This window comes from Pyxicephalus adspersus, chromosome 6, assembly GCF_032062135.1.
Source record: "Pyxicephalus adspersus chromosome 6, UCB_Pads_2.0, whole genome shotgun sequence".
In the NCBI taxonomy this organism is placed as follows: Eukaryota; Metazoa; Chordata; class Amphibia; order Anura; family Pyxicephalidae; genus Pyxicephalus; species Pyxicephalus adspersus.
In genome coordinates, this window is record NC_092863.1 from 3,347,172 (window position 1) to 3,364,942 (window position 17,771).

A 17,771-nucleotide genomic window follows, 5' to 3' on the forward strand; every position below is an offset into this window, starting at 1 on the left:
TAATGTGGCAAGATGGATTTCTATTACAGAGAACTATTTCATGAAAAAAAGCCATAATAGGCCTGCAATTTCCATAAATAAAAAGAAAATTAGGATTGACATGGTTGTTCTATGTATAGAATATTCTGAAGTTTACACCAATATGCAACTCATTTCTTAAAAGTATGCTTATTTTTCATGTTTTCCTCAAACTTCAATTCGTATATTTATAAGCACATATGCTTCAAAACAAAAAAGCCAATATAAAAAGGGTATAAAGGCTGTGTTCAAGTCCAGTTTCTCTATTTCTTTTGTGTAGAAGAGAAATGTATAATCTAAAAGAAAAGATGTAATAAAAATAAGTTTGCAGAGACTGTTGGTAGTATTGTTTTTTGGCAAGTTCTTTTGTGCTGGTGTACTTTTTTTTTTTTTCATTGCAAATATTACGATCCCACTAATGCCCACAAAGAGATTTTGCAACACATTCCTAATAGGCAGGTATGGTCAAAAATGGTAATCTGTGCACCCCTACATTATTATTCAACAGTATTTATATAGCGCCAACATATGACACAGCGCTGTACAATATTAGGGTTTGTGACACAGGAGGAGGAGAGGACCCTGACCCGAAGAGCTTACATATCTGGATTCTTGCAAAAGAAGCTCAAATATAATGCAGGCTTGGTTTATAGACTTTTCACACAAGTATATGGATCTTTAATTCTGCCACGTGGACAATTTTCAAACCTCATTGTCACTTTTTTTAAAGGGATTATATCCAGGTGTGATAAAAGTGGGAATACAGCCTCTGGTCTTAACCAGGCCATGTAGTGCCACACAAGGCCCAGTATGCAATTTATAAAAAACCATGTGCATTGGATATAAAAATATATTCTAGAAATCAAGAAATATATTTAGCCTTTGATTTCCAAATTATATATTCTTTTTTTATAGCTTCATGTTTCTACTACTTTTATGATAACACACACTTAAGCTGCAGCCCCATGACACCACAGGTAAGATCTATAGCTGTGTAGTAAGCTTGTATACATACCCATAGACAGGATAGAGAAGCTAAATAGGAGAAGCTGGAAACATTATTTGTCTTTTATAATGATGAATGTATGAAAGAGGCAATATTGCTGTCTGTTATGTCAGAAAGGTAATATGTGACCATAAAGTTACTGAAAGGTCCATTTTAACATCTCTGATATTTTGCTGTGTTTTTACCTGCAGGTTCAGCAGTTGTGCATATGTTGCATCCACCTTGAGCCAAGACTGTGCTGAGACAAGAAAAAAACAGTACATCTGACAAATATCAACATCCAGAAATACAGCTTCTGGTTTTCTACTTGTGGTAAGTCTAGAAGTATTTATATTTGTTATACTGTATTATTCAGATATTGTTACTTCCAAGTATTATACAAATTGATTTCACATAAACCATTTTATGCTATTCATTGACACAAACAAGCAGTGTACAATGGGAGTTTTATGAAATAAGTACTAGAAAGAATCTCTGAATTTGGATGGTTCCTTTCTACAATAGGACATCAAACATCTAAAGAGGAAAAGAAAAACACTTTTGTTAATTGCTGTCTAGACAGTTTATTGCTGCAATAAGACCCCAAACACAGAATGCTGAGGTTTTAGGTATGAAACAATCAGACTAAACAATAGATTTTATTACATTTACAAAGGGCTTGCTTTATTTAGATCTGACCTGGGGGGTCATAAACATCCATTTCAGTATCTGCTGGGTGAAATCATCCCCCTATTATCCCAGCTGGCACCAGAGAGGGGCCTTCCCTGGATTGTATTATTGTAAATATCACACTGTACTCTTACTAAACAACAGAACATGGAAGATATGTTAGACTGGACGCACCCCCATAGCATTAATTAGAAGGCAGCCCAGGTGTTGTAAAATGTCTTTAGTAATTATCATCAGAATCCTGTGATCTTCTTTATAATGACACAACATTGCATTGTTTGCCTTTCTTCTCCTAAATTTTATGTCATTTTTAGGGGAAAATCACAAGGGTTACATCCACAGCCTTATGAAACGTGTATAGACATACACAGCAAGATAGTACATTCTGAGGTTTTTTTAAGTCTTTCCAGTCTTTTTTATTAATTTTTATTGTTTCTGCATTGATTCTATTTGATGTTTCTGTAAATTCTACAAATCTTTTTAGGCGCATCTAGGCAATTCTATCTTAGAAAAAAAATATTTTATAAATTCCATTGTGCTTTCTGCTTACACAACCCCTAAAATGTGTTTAGTCCTGCCCATTTCCATTCTGGTGCCCTACAGGATACCTACCGTATACTATTGAGGTGGTGGCTTGTAGTCCAGCAGGGAAAATTGACAATATTGCATGGGATTTATGTTATCTCCCTACAGGATGTTAAGAGATTACTAGGTTTTGAGGGATTACCAGATATTTGTATGTTGTGTGCCATTTGTAAATAACAAGGGAAATGTATCTGTATTGCACAAATTTATGTTTTTATATACACTTTAACTTTGAGAACAATTTACCCATTTTTCATTTTCATGTAAACACATTTATTTTGAATTGTCAAACTACCTCTGCACTTTTTCCATTTCATCGTCTTGATTTTGCCCCAATCGCTTCACTGAACCTGTCTCTTACAAAACAGGTGGCTACCTCGTTCTAATTCCATTTAGTGTGTCTTTCTATTACCTCAAACCAACTCCTTCTTAGGTAACAACGGTCCTGCATACTCACGGATCTCATCCTTCCTTTCAGAACAGATTCTCAGGGCTTGATTTATTAAAGCTCTCCAAGGTTGGAGAGGATACACTTTCATCAGTGAAACTGGGTGAACCAGCAAACCTGGAATGGAAGTCATTAGCTATTTATTAGCAAATGTTTTCAATCCTGGATCAGATCCATTCCATGTTTTCTGGATCACCCAGCTTCACTGATAAAAAGTGTATCCTCTCTAGCCTTGGAGAGCTTTCATAAACCAGGCCCTCAGAGTAATTTCCACTCTACCTCCTCCCCAGTATATCTTCTTTATTTTGGTTTGTTTCAATACCTTTCTGTGTCAGTGGTCAATACCGGATAATTAGCTTGTTTGGATCCAAACCTCTCTTCTGAGCTAATAAATTTCTGATCCAACTTTTGGCTTTTAGATTATACATTACTTCTCCTGACCAAACAAGAGGCAAGCTGATCTGTACAGCAGATACACAGATAACAATAAACAAACAGCAGCTCTCACCTTTCCTAATTCTACTTTACAGATGTTAAATATTTTATTTCCTTCAGTCCCAAGTATTTTGTTCACTTTCTGTCTCTGTGACAATAAAATGAGGTCAAATCTTCACAATCCTAATGATGTTCTAATCTTCTCCACTCCATCAAAACATTTTTACTGCATTAAACATAAAATGGTTTTCCTATGAAATGTGCACGCTTCCTAAAAGTGTGTGCGCCCTGTGTGTGGCTCCACGAGGAAAACAATCACCAGTCTGATGAACACTTCCAGCTCCACGTGTTTTATTACTACATCTTTCTTGTCTTTGGACTTGTTGCATCTGACAAATGAATTTATCTCTATTCCTCAAAATTGCTGGGGGTAAAAAAAAAAAAAAAAAGGAGCAGATCCAGCAATCTTGTAAAACATTCAATAACTCACAACATATCAGTTCCATATTACATTTTACACTTTAATAATAAATTCATCAAAGTGGAAGCTTTCAACTACATATTGTGAGAAAATGTTCCAAGTTAATGTGTCATAGTGTGTGTGTGTCCAGAAAATGGAGAGGAGATACAGTTTGTAGTGGATTATAAATTCACGGTAGAGTGGAACAATTACATAAATAGGAAATGAGATACATGCTATGCCTTTATTTTCTCTGTAAACAGCACAGAATGGCCCAGGTCATATTTCACCAGCAGAAAAAAAGGGCCAACTGATCTCACCCCCACTGCTCAATATGCATATACATTGTTTCAGCTCAGCCACATAACAATGGTCAGGACTGCACAAGAAGTGCATTTTTCCAACACAAAGAGAAATTTGAGCTGGGAATTCGGCTGGAATAAAAGACTTAGATATACTGATAAAGAAATTGCAGGTTATAGAATCAGGTGCAGACATGTTTATAAAACTCCTCCATCTCCAATACATATCCATGGAAGCCACAGACAGCAGTCAGGAGCCAACTAGCAGTAACTGCATTGAATATGTCTATTATTATTCATGACTGTGTGTCCTTTCAGGTAATTTAGTGGTATTGGTGTTATAACACCTGTAGGAATTGTGTCTGTATATGTGACAAACAGTAAAAAATAGTCAAGTGTTGGTGGTGGGATTTTCACAACTATATATATATGTATGTATATATTGTATACAGTGTTTAGCCCAGATATTTCTTTAAGCAGGGTGGGAAGAAATTTTAGGTGGTGGCCCTTGTATTGTGACCCAGCTCATCAGTAACTACTCTAAAACAGACGGATGGTTACTGAAAAGTGCCGGGTGGAGAACACTGGTATATATGTATTTATCAAGCAACATTTGGCTTGTGTTTGGCAGTTGTTTAACTTTGTTGTTTTAATGTTGTTACTATTTATTTTTATATTTCTGTCATTTGTTGACAAATATTTCATTTTATACAACCATAAGTCTTAGTCTACACAGACTGTTTCCCCAGCGTTTAACCTGAGGCTTTTAAAGCCCTTGTTTGAAATCCCCATGCATTACAATGGGCTAATCTACATCAGGACGTTTCCTTGAGGCTCGTTTATGACATTTATCTTAAATGTTACTTGCAACGTTTAAAAAATTAAAACGCTGGGTTAACGCTGGAAAACGCGGGTAAACGCTTCCATTGGGTTTCAGTGGAATGTTTTCCTGCGTTTTTGAGCACTCAATATGCAAATTAGGTAAAACTAAATAAAAACGCGGCATAGGGGTTTTCCAGCATATTAAAGGCAAGCTTTAAAACTCTAATAAAAATGCATAAAAATGCAAATAAACGCAATAGGAACGTTTACATGCGTTTTTAAAAAACGTCTGTGTAGATCCATCCTAAGTAATTGTTTTCAACTGCAATAAACTAAACACTTTTTACCCACAAAATGTTGAAACGCAACACAATACTCAATGTGAATAACTGCACTTTTTTGCAATGCAACAAATGAATAAGCAGGGGCACTGTGCATGTGGTGCATTATAGTGCAGATATGTTTTCCATACTTTATAAGAGTGCTGGGATATCTTTCAATATGAATGGAAACACATATGTAGTATTCATTTATATTACATAGGTGAATATGTAAATCTAGCTTTCCTAGTTAAGGATCAATAAAATCATTGATCTTGAAATTTCATCACTGCATTGTTTTGCATTTGACAGCACTAGGGGAAGAACAGTCTTTGTATGTGCTAAGCCTTCCAATTTACCCTAAATAAGAATATATTGATAATTCAGGCTAAAGACAACAGTAACTTAGCTTTCTGCTGAGATTTAAGCTATTCCCATTAGTGCAAGGTGATAAGAGAACTCCCCCCCCCCCCCATTGTTCCAGACCACAGTCAAGACCCCAGCCAGGAGTCAAATCTGCCCCTCTCCACAAAAAATGAGGAAAACCATGCTTGGTAAAATCTCTTTGTACTACCCAATGATCATTTGGTTTTTAGCCATGTTTTACAGTGTTTGGTCATCTGTAAATCCTTGTGAGAAAAATACCACATTTTACAACAGATAGCAATTCTTGTTGTGTCTTCACATTCAGTGTGCCAGTTGTCCTCGGCAGGACAACAGGAAGTAATTACTTCCACTTCTCACCATTTTCTAGCAGCATTTGATCCACTGCAACAATTGTTCCTGCAAAAATTCTGCGATCCTGTTATATCATGAAAGCCATATAAAAGATTAAACGTGGATTAGGACATTCATAAAAAAAATCTGTCCAGGGCGTGTTGGAGATTTATGACATCAGGCATCTTGACCTGCGACCTCCATTCTATGATGACAACACTCCCTTGATGCCTCTGACAGATTGTATTATATGCCTCCAAAATGGTTCCTTAATCCCACATTCTACCCCATATTGAGAGTTCCACAATACCTAGCTCAGCAGAACATTGTGAGGGCTATAAGCAGCAAACACCAAGTAAACTTTTTGTTTGTATAGTACTATCAGTATTTGCATTTAGATGTAAATCTTTTCTTTGTGAAGTTTTACCTGGTGCAGCTGTATAATAAAAACTGTACAGATTAGGGTCCTGGTGGTGAAGCCGCTATTAATTATTTCAATGGATTTCTGTCACACAAGTTTTCAAAGTAATTCAAATTCATAGCAATTATTGGTCATGTTTTTATCATTTCTGCTGCTTTGTAGAATTGACTGACTAAATTCCATGGTGTTGTGTCCACAATAAACACTCACCTTTCCCAAAGTTAAAACTGTGCATCCCTCAGGGAGAGAGATGAGGTCTTCCATGTACTATTCTATATTCTGCGTGAGGTATTGTATATTCTTACTTTCCAAAACTCATTGTTGTGCTCAATTGCATCCTCTAGTAATACTTTCACTGCTGCTGAATGCTGCAAGAAAAGTTTCTTCCACCAGAATGTTTGTTAGTGCATTTTGTTTTATTCATCCATATTCCATAATATTTCTGCTTTTTTAGTTACTACACTGTACTGTGTTTGCATTTTTTTTAGAATGCCACTCATGGGTTATAGTATAATTTTTCCAGGAGAAAACCCTTAAATCCTGCAGTCCTCTTTATTAATAGGGACTGTTGCTACCTCAGGAAGGGGCACTCAGTGCACATGAGAACATCTGCAGAACACTTCCTTAATAGATGGTGTGATGCTTTTTTATTTATTTATTTTTTAATTATTTATCATTTTTATTATTATTATTTATTATTTTATAGAGTAAAGAAAGTCTTGGGTTTGTTTTCAAATCAGGGTGTTTGGTAACAGTCTTTTTAGGGCTTCAGCTATTAAGAACTTCCTTGCGTAGCTCCCCTATACATGTTTCTTTTGTCAGTCTTGGTCATTGTGCTGTCACTTGCCAATGACCTTCTGATTTCATGCTTTAGCACTAAATAAAGTGCTGATCTATTTCAGAGTTATCATTGACTCATTTTGGGTCCTGACTTCAGATCCATGGTTTCAGAAACACTGCTTCAGTCTCTCACAGTAATAGTGCATGCATAAAGGTAATTCCCATCATTTCATCATCATCATTTATGTTGACCAGAGTCCAGTTTCAGGCTTTTAGCAACTGCAGATAACAGTCTACAATACAATGTCGTTGAATGACCATACATTAGGAATGATATATATCTACAATCACTTTATGTGACTTGTACATTCCAAGTGATCATCAATAAGATAGTGGCTGATTGGCTCCCTGCCCTCTGCTTTATACACAGAGGATAGACAGCCGGGTTACATTGTGCATGGCCCCTGCTATCAAAACTGCTGAGCCTCAACATATGGGCAGCTATATGGCAGAGAATATAGTTTATAGCTTTTGCTTGGAGGTTTACAAGCAATCTTCTTGAAGTTTTAACGGTTGCTTTGGTAATTAATCCAGTCCTGAGAGTCATTGCTTTTGGAGGAACTCAGTCCCCTTAGTCTGTGCTTTCTTTTATTATAAAAACCTTTAATCTTCCTTACAAGGTTACCTCAATCTACCATAAATAACCTCATTATGGCCACACAAAGAAAATCTAAGCTTTCTCATGTAAGTTTTCTGTCTTTCAAATAGCAGTTTTATGGGCCGTTCAGGACTTCACAACTGGACAATGTGCAGCGGCACATCATTTTTTTTTTAAAGACAGAGAAAGACATATATCTTTAGATTACATTTTTTAACCTGCACAACTCTGGCTACTGCACAGCAAGCTAACTTATTTCAGACTTCAAGAAAGATCTTTTTTTCTTTAAACATGAGCTTTTTTTTTTTCTCTGGCCCAGGTAGTTTTTATATTTAATATTGCCTTAGCAAACACTTTAGTTTGTGAGGTTCTTGTACGGTAAGGAGAACGGTTGCAGCGTTCAATGCACGGTACAGTGTGTTTATAAGATTGACTGTCATAACATCTGTTCCCTTAGCAGTGCATTTATCTTTCCTTGTGTTTGGAGAAGCCCTGATGACTTGCTATATAACTCTTTTCTCAGCTGCACTAAATCCATTTGCATATCTGTTGAAGCCTAGCAGGGTAGCGGTGCTTTGTTTGACAGAGCAAATAGTAAGTGTCACTTGATTTGACATGCAAAAAATAGTTGGAAGATTAGTCCTCACATAATACGAGATGTATTTTTTTTCTAGCGCTGCTCATCTGACTTGTTAATAACAAGGGTTTTGTCATTTCGGAGATTGCACCGGAGCGTGTAGAGTTCTAAAGGTACTAATACAAAATAAATAAAGATCTGTAGATAAGATCTCTGGACAGTGGCATTCATAAACAGGTCACGTTCCCGGGCATTTTTACTGCAAATCAGGTCGGCAGCAACTGGAGTTAAAGATGTAGGATTAAAAAGAACTTAAGGTCTACATTTTAATTTTTTTTTTCAAAAAATAAAACTTGCATGTAATATGTATATATATATATATGGATGGGGGCAGATTTATGTAAAGAATCTCATCAAACCGTGTTTCCTTTTTATAGTTTAGGTCTGGATATATTAATTGAAAGCACTATTCTTTACATGTCTTTATTAGTCCTTTTTCAGGGACAGTGTCAGCCTTCCCTTTCAGAACAATAGATTTGCAAAGCAATCCAACCAACTGATGCTCACCTTGTATGCCCATTTCTGTGCTAAATTCCCCATTATTGGTTGGTGGCGGGTGCCAAGGGGAGTGGGGACATCAATCCTTTTCATATGACAGTGCTCGGGGCTAGAACATGCGCCTCTAAAACTGGAAGCACCATGTATTTCTGCTGGCTGCAATTGAGGAAGGAGTGGCGAGAGAAGGTTAGATAAATGGATATAAGCAAATTGGAGTGGAATCTCCATTGCAAAGCTACGTTCAGGCTACCTTGAATGGGTAACTTCACAGTGTCTTTTTTAACAAGAATGACAAAATCATTCTTTCATATGCAGAAAGCCCCTAAAGTCAGAAAAGATCATATCACCGAAAACAATATCTGATATACCAGGCAACACTTAATGTGTTCTATGTACCAGATAAGGGGACTGCAAGGCATTTTTTTAAGTAACATTTTCTGAAATAGTCATTACATCCATTCAAGCATCTCTTCTCCATAACACAATGTAAATAGGTGGTAATTTACCGACAGTACCTAGTTTCCTAAAATCTGTTTTCATGCTTAAAGTATTCCCTTGGCCTATTTAGCTGTTGTCATTCTTTTTTACGATATTAGTGAATCCTATAATGCTGATTTATATGCTTTGTAAATAGCAAAACTATACCGCAAGAGGTATTAGTACTAATTACACTTGACAAAAGCTAGATAGTTCAGTGCTGGTAAACTCCAAAACTAATGGTAAATTCTGCTTTTAGGTTATATACGGTCTTGTTATTTACACTTCCAGACCTTTTCAAAAAGAAAGGAATTACCCTCAGCAACCAATTAGTCATATAATATCAGTAATTAGGATTATACTGTTGCTCCGGATTACCACATCTTGTTTTTCAAAATTAAATATGTCCAATAATATATAATAGCCCACTATAATGACACCTAGTAAGGGGTTGGGATTTATAAGGCAACAGGTTAACAGTCAGTTTTTAAGCAGTAACAGTTTGGAAAGTCTAAGGATCTTAGCTACTTTGAACAATATTTTAATTATTAAATGATCTCTGTGGGGTGTTTCAGGTATGCGTGGGTAGGTGACAAAGTGGTCCGAGGAAGGACAACCCGTGAATAATGGACAGGTTTGTTTGCTCCCAAGGCTCATTCATTAGGTATGTAAAATGTTACCAAAATACTTATCTCCTAACCACTTATCCAGATTTAATAAAAATGTTGCTTTTAGTTTTATTTTAATTCAACTAAGTTCAAAACTGAATTCCTTGAAGCATTTGTGTTGATTAGTGTAATCTAGTGATAGCTTTGGAACTAAACTTCTTATCATCAGAATCTTATTACATACCTGTTGACCTATCTACTTGTCCTCTATTTATTATTTGGTATTTAGTTTCTTGTTAACAGACTGTGGTCATACAATTGCTTAGCACCTACTTCCTGTGACCTGCCCCTCCTCGTGTAGATTCCTATGGTTCCCACTGTAATGCAGAAATTCTGGGAAATAAAGTCTGATAACTGTTGTTCTTTCTACTTTGGTTGTCACCCTCCCTCTAGTTAAATTCAGGGAGGCAGTGTTCAAGCACATTTGGTCTATAAACCATTGTTTCTGTCCTCCTTTTTCTTTCTTTGAACTATTTGTGTTCACTTATCAACATGGTTGCTAAGAGAATTAATCTTGGCTTGGCTTTGGTACTAACCATAAAATAAAGGTGTCAGAATACACAGTAAATAGCAGCTTGCTGTGTATTGGGCATTATATTTGTAGACCAGTCCCTATGCTAACCTCACGACCAAAAGTGTCTACAATAGTTAAAACTGGACCATTGGAGCAATGGAAGAATTGGTCCTGTTCAATCATATTTTTGTTAGACCATGCTGCTGGCCAGGTGTGTATGCATCCTTTACCTGGGGACTAGAAGGCAGCAGGGTGCACTGTGCGAGGAAGAAAGACAATGCCAAAGGCAGGCTGGCAGGATCTGCTGCTAATGCTTTAATAACAGATAACACTTGTTGAGTCCATACCCATTGAGTTTAGAGCTGTTTAGGTAGCACAATGGGGACCTTTACAATACCAGACAGTTGGCTTTAATATATTTGGCTGATTAATTGACAGGGTTTACAAAGTCTGACCATTCACTAATCTGATGCAACTGCTGGTGTTGCCTCTGGCAGCCTCTGTGGGCATAACACACCTTGAGCAATATAATGATGAGTTCCACATGGGTTTTTACACTTTCAGCCAGAGGTCAAATATCTGTAAGAAGTCAGTCAAAAAAGACAGAGAGTTAGGGGATGACTTTCTACTGGAGGTAATAATTTTCACACAATGTTATCCAGACATATGAAGATGTAATAAGTAAACAGGAATTTGCTTTGCACATGACTGGACAATTGAAATAAAAATTCACACTTTTTTTGGGTAAAGATTTTAAACTCTTTCATTAAACTAACCCTAATATTTTTACTGAGATTGGGCCTCCAGAGAGTCCACACATATAATTCTTGTTTCCGAAAATGATCTTTTATGAAAAAATTTTATGAGAAATCTCTCCATCAGTATATACAGAAAACTTGACAGGGGTTTTAACCCTACCCCATTCTATCACTAACTGTAACAAAATATAGGTATCAGTTACATTATTTTCATTTTCTAGGCCATTTTGGGTGTAAATGTTGACTTGCAGATTTCTCAACTTTTTAGGAATATACATTTTTCTGGAAGTCTAAATATCAAACTTACAAATTAGTTCACAAATTCAGATTTATTTGAAATCCCTTCATATTAACCTTAGGCAAAAATCAGGACACAGAACAGAGAAAATTATAGATTTTATGGTAGCATTGTTCAGCTTGTAGAACTGGAATAACTTCCATGGTCAAACTTTGGCAGTCAGCGATTATGTCATGTTTGTGTATTCTCTCTTTGAACTGTATATATATATATTTACATGTATTGAGCTACTGGGGTCAATATGTATGCCTTGTGACACTTTCAATATGTCAGGATGAAAGATTAAAGGACACAAAGTAGCCTTTTACTGATGTGATGAATAAGAGGCATGCTCTCAGGAAGTGATAAATACGGGTCATAAATACAGATACATAACTGCATGGATGTGAATGCGAGTCTTATGGATTAAGTAAAGATGAAATCTGCTAGACATGAAGGCATATTGAGGATTATACAGTGTAAAGTGATCAAACGCAGCGGCCTGCATGAATTCTCTGGGAACGGACTTGTTCATGAAAGAGATCACAGGCTATTACTCAGATCAGGCTGGTTCTATACTGAGATGTCCTTATGGTACATTCACAAGAGCCTCTGTAATTCACTTAGCTGCAATAATGAATCACCATTTAAACTTTATTATTGGGTAATCACCCATGTGTAGTCATGACATCAGGTAGAATGGAATGTGAGAGCTGAAAAGAGGGGACATTATTACAATCTGCTGAGACCTAGGCAGGGTGGACAGAAGCCTGAGAAACCAGTACTACACATACACATTGTCATATTTATGTGAGACCAAAGGGAATTGCTTATTCTTTCACTTCTTTTCTAATGACTACCAAAATCTTTTCACCAAGAACCATCATGTATAGAACAAAAAAACGCTGAAATTTCAATGTATTATACTGTATTAGTTACCAGGCAAAGGGGAAAAAAATCCATTGTTGGAGTAATGACAATTGCTGCTTTTTTCCCTCATGGACACGGCACCTGTGTATTTAATTTTTTTGAGTAATGATGTGCAGTAAGCCGTAGTACATAATCAGCATAAGTTATCCCGACCTCTATATATACTTTAAATTAATGTTTATTGCATTATTTTACTGAGTAAATGATAAACCAGTCCAGAGCACAAAGGCATAGGCATGTTTGATATAAATCCTTAATATATAAAAGATATAAATATGTAATATTGGTAATTGGTTTTCTTTGAAGTTAGATTCAACTAATGTATCAGCTGGTATCAGTGAGCAGTTTGTTTCTGGACAGAGCACATTTCTTTTTATGCTTCTAGGGTTAGCACATAATTTGGGTTTACAACATATCTAAACCCCCCGAAAATATCATAGAATACAGATTTTTAGTACTAGTTTGTAGTGTTAATCTTGTCAGAAAAGCACTGTCCTTGCTACTTCCTATTACCTAAGTTAAGACAAATAATTATATTTTCCATATAAATTATCTTCTGTATACTGAAAATTTCTGCCCCCATGTCATGTAGCTAAAAAGAGAAAAACTTTAGGCCCTCATTGGCAGGGTCCTCTCCTCCTTCTGTGTCATTTTTTGTGTCTGTCATTTACAACGCCTATTTATTGTACAGCGCTGTGTAATATATTGGCGCTATATTAATACTGTATATTAGTAATAATAAACCCTACTGTTGTTTAAATTGGGAAAGTAGCCTGAGTAGCCATCCAAGCAAAGGAAGTTCAATATTCCAGGTTTACCTGGTGAAATAAAAGAAAAGTAATGTCACCACCACATCAAAGATCCAGTAAGCTGCAGTAAAATTCATTATAATTGTCTTGGGATTTGATATATTTTAAACCTTTAAAGACCCCTTAATAGATTTCCATTGCTAGATGTCTATTTTATAATCCTCCACCTAAAAGACTCTTCTTTTTTGTAGAGGAAGTCATTATAATTCTGACAATCATTATTAGGAAGTTCATGACCAATTTTTGACCCCCTACATGGTAACAAATGGAAGAGAAGTATTACAAGGTTGATTCTACAATAACATGAACTATGAGCCTACATTAAAAGCTCCTGGAGGACGTTTGATTGCAGAAACATCCTTTATTTCAAGCAGGCCCGTATTAAAGTGAAATTACAGGAGGTATAAAGGTTGCTATCTCTTCAAGATGTTTGAACCAGGACAACCCTCCACTATGGACCTCTCAGCTAGAATACTTTTCAGCTCATTAAGCTTCCAGTGTCCATTTGTTTCAAGTGTAGAAATTGTATCTAGCATACGTTAGCTCATGTTCATTTATACAAAGCTAACGTATTAAAATTATACTACAACCCTCAACTGCACAGGCAAAGTAAACAAGAAATGGTAACAGACGTAATATGTTGATGCTAGATTTTAATTATATCACACATTATTCTATATGTGTCTTGGAAAAGTCAGTCACATGGGGGACAAGATGTTTGATGTGCAGGACCATATGTGTGCACATTTTTTATTTATTATAAATTGTATATATATATATATTCAGCTTTCATACTTTATTTTAGCTGTAGAATCCTCAGTGCCATTTGGCAGGCTTTTTTATTTTCTTTTTTTGTTGTGATCATCCCTCTCCTCCCACTTTTCACTCGTCTAGTATAGCACGTCTTGTCTCAATTGTCACCTAACCTGTGTCATTCTCCACATGAGAAAAGAATGAAGGACCAGCAGTTTTCGTTGCCTCTTTTAGCCACTTTTGAATAACAATAAAACATACCTTAAACAGTATCTATCCTCAAAACTGTAAATCAGAACAACTCTTGGTGGTGAGACCTTTGTCTACTTTTGTGATTAAAAACTGGTTGAATATGTCCAATAATTGTAATGGCTAATGGCAGGAATATGTAAGAGAAAGATGGACAGGGTCATAGTTGCTTGTCTTGAACAAATCCATGGAACAGCAGAACCCACCATGATACGTAGCCAGCAGTGCATGTTCTGCACTTGGGATGGAAATGTTCAGGCTCTTTTTCTCACATAGTTTTATTTGGATGGTGGAATAATTGTGCCTCACCCTGTACTTCCAGAAGAACGTTGGTTCTACATGTATTAAGACCATTTCAGCAAGCCTGTGACTTGAAGTGATTTTGGAAAACATAGAAGTGAGATTATAGAAAAAAAGTTTAAAAGTAGAGTTGTTATCTTTAAATTGTTATCTTGAAAGGAAAATATCATCAGATTGAGATTGTTTACTTATTGGAAGTGACACCACATTACCATCTCCTTAGTCAGTGTAGAGCAATGGATAGTCCTGATTGTTGGGGGTCATTTAATTAGCAGTACAAGCCTAGGTGTTATTTCTGCTAGATAATACCCAGCTCTGGCATCAGGAATAAACCTCAGTGCTGATTTCAAAGCAAAAAGCCCTTCAAAAACGGGTCATAAATCTGGAGATGACAACATCACAGGGTGAGAAGTAAATTCATTTTAGTGAGCTGTAAAGACATCTCAGATGGGCTAAAATCTCAGGGAAGATTTACTGCTCGTTTAAAAGCGGCTCTGTGGCCTGTGTATGGAGCACAGCATCAGCGATAACCTAGCCAGGAACTCTGGCTTTAGTCCAGATGTAGCGCCACTCTTATATTTCCTAGATGTGTATTCCATATTCAGAATGAACGACTAAACAGTCCTTGTATAATTGTCTTAGACATGTGTTTTTTTGCTTCTCCAAAAGAAATAGCTCAACACCTAAAATCTCATATTAGATTAAATTTAGGCTAAAAAACTTAATTAAGCTTCTTACTTAGATAATTAAGTTTTAGATTTAAAAGTAATTTTAAACCTACAACTTTCATTACAGCAGTGACTGGTGATCTTACCATGAAGTTACTTTGCAAAGGCACTTTCTGTTATGGGAAGGCAATGCTTTGTCTGCTGATTGTACTTCTTCATTGCAACCCAGTCATATGAAGTTCCAATAAAGACTACAAGTGGTTGTTACAACACACATACACAGAAATTGTACATTATTGTCATTATCAGAAAAGTCTGCCTAACAAATGCCATGCATCCGATACTAGAGTACACGTAGGCAGCAATTGGCTGCAAAGTGGTTGGTATTACATCCTTATGTACTGGGCTTTGATGACCTCCAAAAAGCCTACCATTATTATTTTTATTATTATTAATAATATCATCCAGTATTTCTGTATAGCACCGACATATTACGCAGCGCTTTAAAAAAGTCCATAGTCATGTCACTAGCTGTCCCTCAAAGGGGCTCACCATCTAATGTCCCTACCATAGTCATATGTCATTACCATAGTCTAAGGTCAGTTTGGGGGGAAGCCAATTAACCTAACTGCATATTTTTGGAAAATAAGAGCAAACCAGAGTACTCAGAGGGAACTCCATCAAACACGAGGAGAACCTGCAAACTCCATGGGACCCAGTGCTGCAAAGCCCAAAGTGCTAACCTCTGAGCCACTGTGCTGCCCTTACAGTTCATTCAAATTGGATCTAAAGTCCCACTTTGAAACCCCTACAGTCAAGCAGGTTGTTACTGCAGAAAGAGATAGGCAATGTCCCTTCCAAAAAAAAACTGATGGCATAATTTCCTCCCAGCCGTCCATTTTTGCAGAGCTGCACATATGCAGCCCATCGTTGGTTGCCAAGAAGACGGAGCAATTCATACTTTCCTTGCGTGTGTCAGGAATAAAAGAACGTCAGCACGCCTGTGCACTGCCAATCATGATGGCTCAGAATCACACCCAGGAAGACATGAAGATGGTGGCATGCTACAATGGAATGGAAATCTGTGAATATCTCTGCTTTAATGGCCTTCCTGAATAAATGTTTTCACTTTTGTCTTTCATTAATAATAATCTTTCAATGTTTGGCACATTAAAAACTTGATTTTACCCCTTACCCATCTATCCAAAAATTCTTCTTTCAGAAAATGGGTAAACAAAGATCACATGGATTGTGATCCATGGACCAAGAATAAAACATTGAAAAGTCATCATGGCATAGATTTTCTTTATTTTAATATTATATTCTGTGTATTTGGTTTTACCATACAACAGGTGCTCATTAATGAAAAGTAACTTTGCTTTAATAATAAACAGAGATAAAAAAGATGAAGGGAAAACAAAAATGTTTGTCTAAATTTGTAGAGATAAAAGTGCTAAATAAAAACAAAAAATAATTGCCTTTGCAATGAAAATGAAATCATCTCATGGTCTGGATGTATTCTTTTTGGTTCTAAGTCCTATTGTGTGTAAATTCCCCCACCTACTAGATTGTAAGCTCTTCGGGACAGGGTCCTCTCCTCCTGTATCACTGTCTGTATTAGTCTGTCATTTGCAACCCCTATTTAATGTACAGAGCTGCATAATATGTTGGCGCTATATAAATTCTGTTTAATAATAATAATACCAACTGTGTTGAGGTTCTAGGTAGTAATAAAGTTTCTTTCCTCTCACTCTGGTCATGTGTGGATCACATAGAAGTCATGACAAGACTCATAAAAGTGTTTAATTGAGAGGAATTCCTTCCCAGAAGTCCCCAGTGAGTGGTTCTTTCCCGTAAGTGAGCAGGGCTGGGGGCTGGGAGTTTAGGATCCAGCGCTGGTGATAGGGGTTGGAAAAGATTAGTCAGACAAGGTGGCTCTGTTTGTTTATGTACTTATGTTTCACTGGATTTCATGTTTTAAAAAAGTTCATTCTTTAGGCCTGAGTACAAGAAACTTACTCATCTTTCCTTTGTGTTACGTATTCAGCCATATAACTTATTTCAGAACATCAGAAGTTTAGAACAAGTTCTGCAATCATGTACTGCCTCCAGGCTGTATTGTAACACCTCATATTCTTTTCATCTCTGTTTTATCATATTTCATTAACAAACTACACTTTTTTTTCTTTTTATGTATAGAAAAATGACAGTTTATGGTAGTGACAGAAAGTTTGTCATGTCTGCTGTCAGAGAATGTAGATTTATTAGAGGTAAAAAGAAGTACCTTGTCCCAACAGGTTAGATGATTCAATCCAATAGCTCTCTCTCTCTCTTTATATATAAATACATATAGATAGATAGATAGATAGATAGATAGATAGATACACTCACAAAGCAACACCTTTTCTGTAATCACACTACAAAAGTTAGGTCAGGCTTTCATGAGTAGGAAAGAAGTATAATGACAGAAATTTTTCCCATAAATCAATTGGTGAAATGTATCATTCAGTCCCTATGATACATGTACAAAATATAGGAGTGCTACCGTGTTTCCCCGAAAAAAAGACCTTCCCCCGAAAGTAAGACCTAGCA

General features: G+C 36.3%; 1 long non-coding RNA gene across 1 annotated transcript in view; it reads left to right on the plus strand.

Annotated features, from left to right (window-relative positions):
• The first annotated feature begins 1,215 nt into the window (after window positions 1-1,215).
• LOC140332446 (uncharacterized) overlaps window positions 1,216-17,771 on the plus strand; it is a 54,349-nt gene continuing 37,793 nt past the window's right edge. The window contains exon 1 of the long non-coding RNA XR_011921126.1: window positions 1,216-1,336. This is a non-coding gene — a long non-coding RNA (uncharacterized lncRNA). The remainder of the gene's footprint in view (window positions 1,337-17,771) is intronic.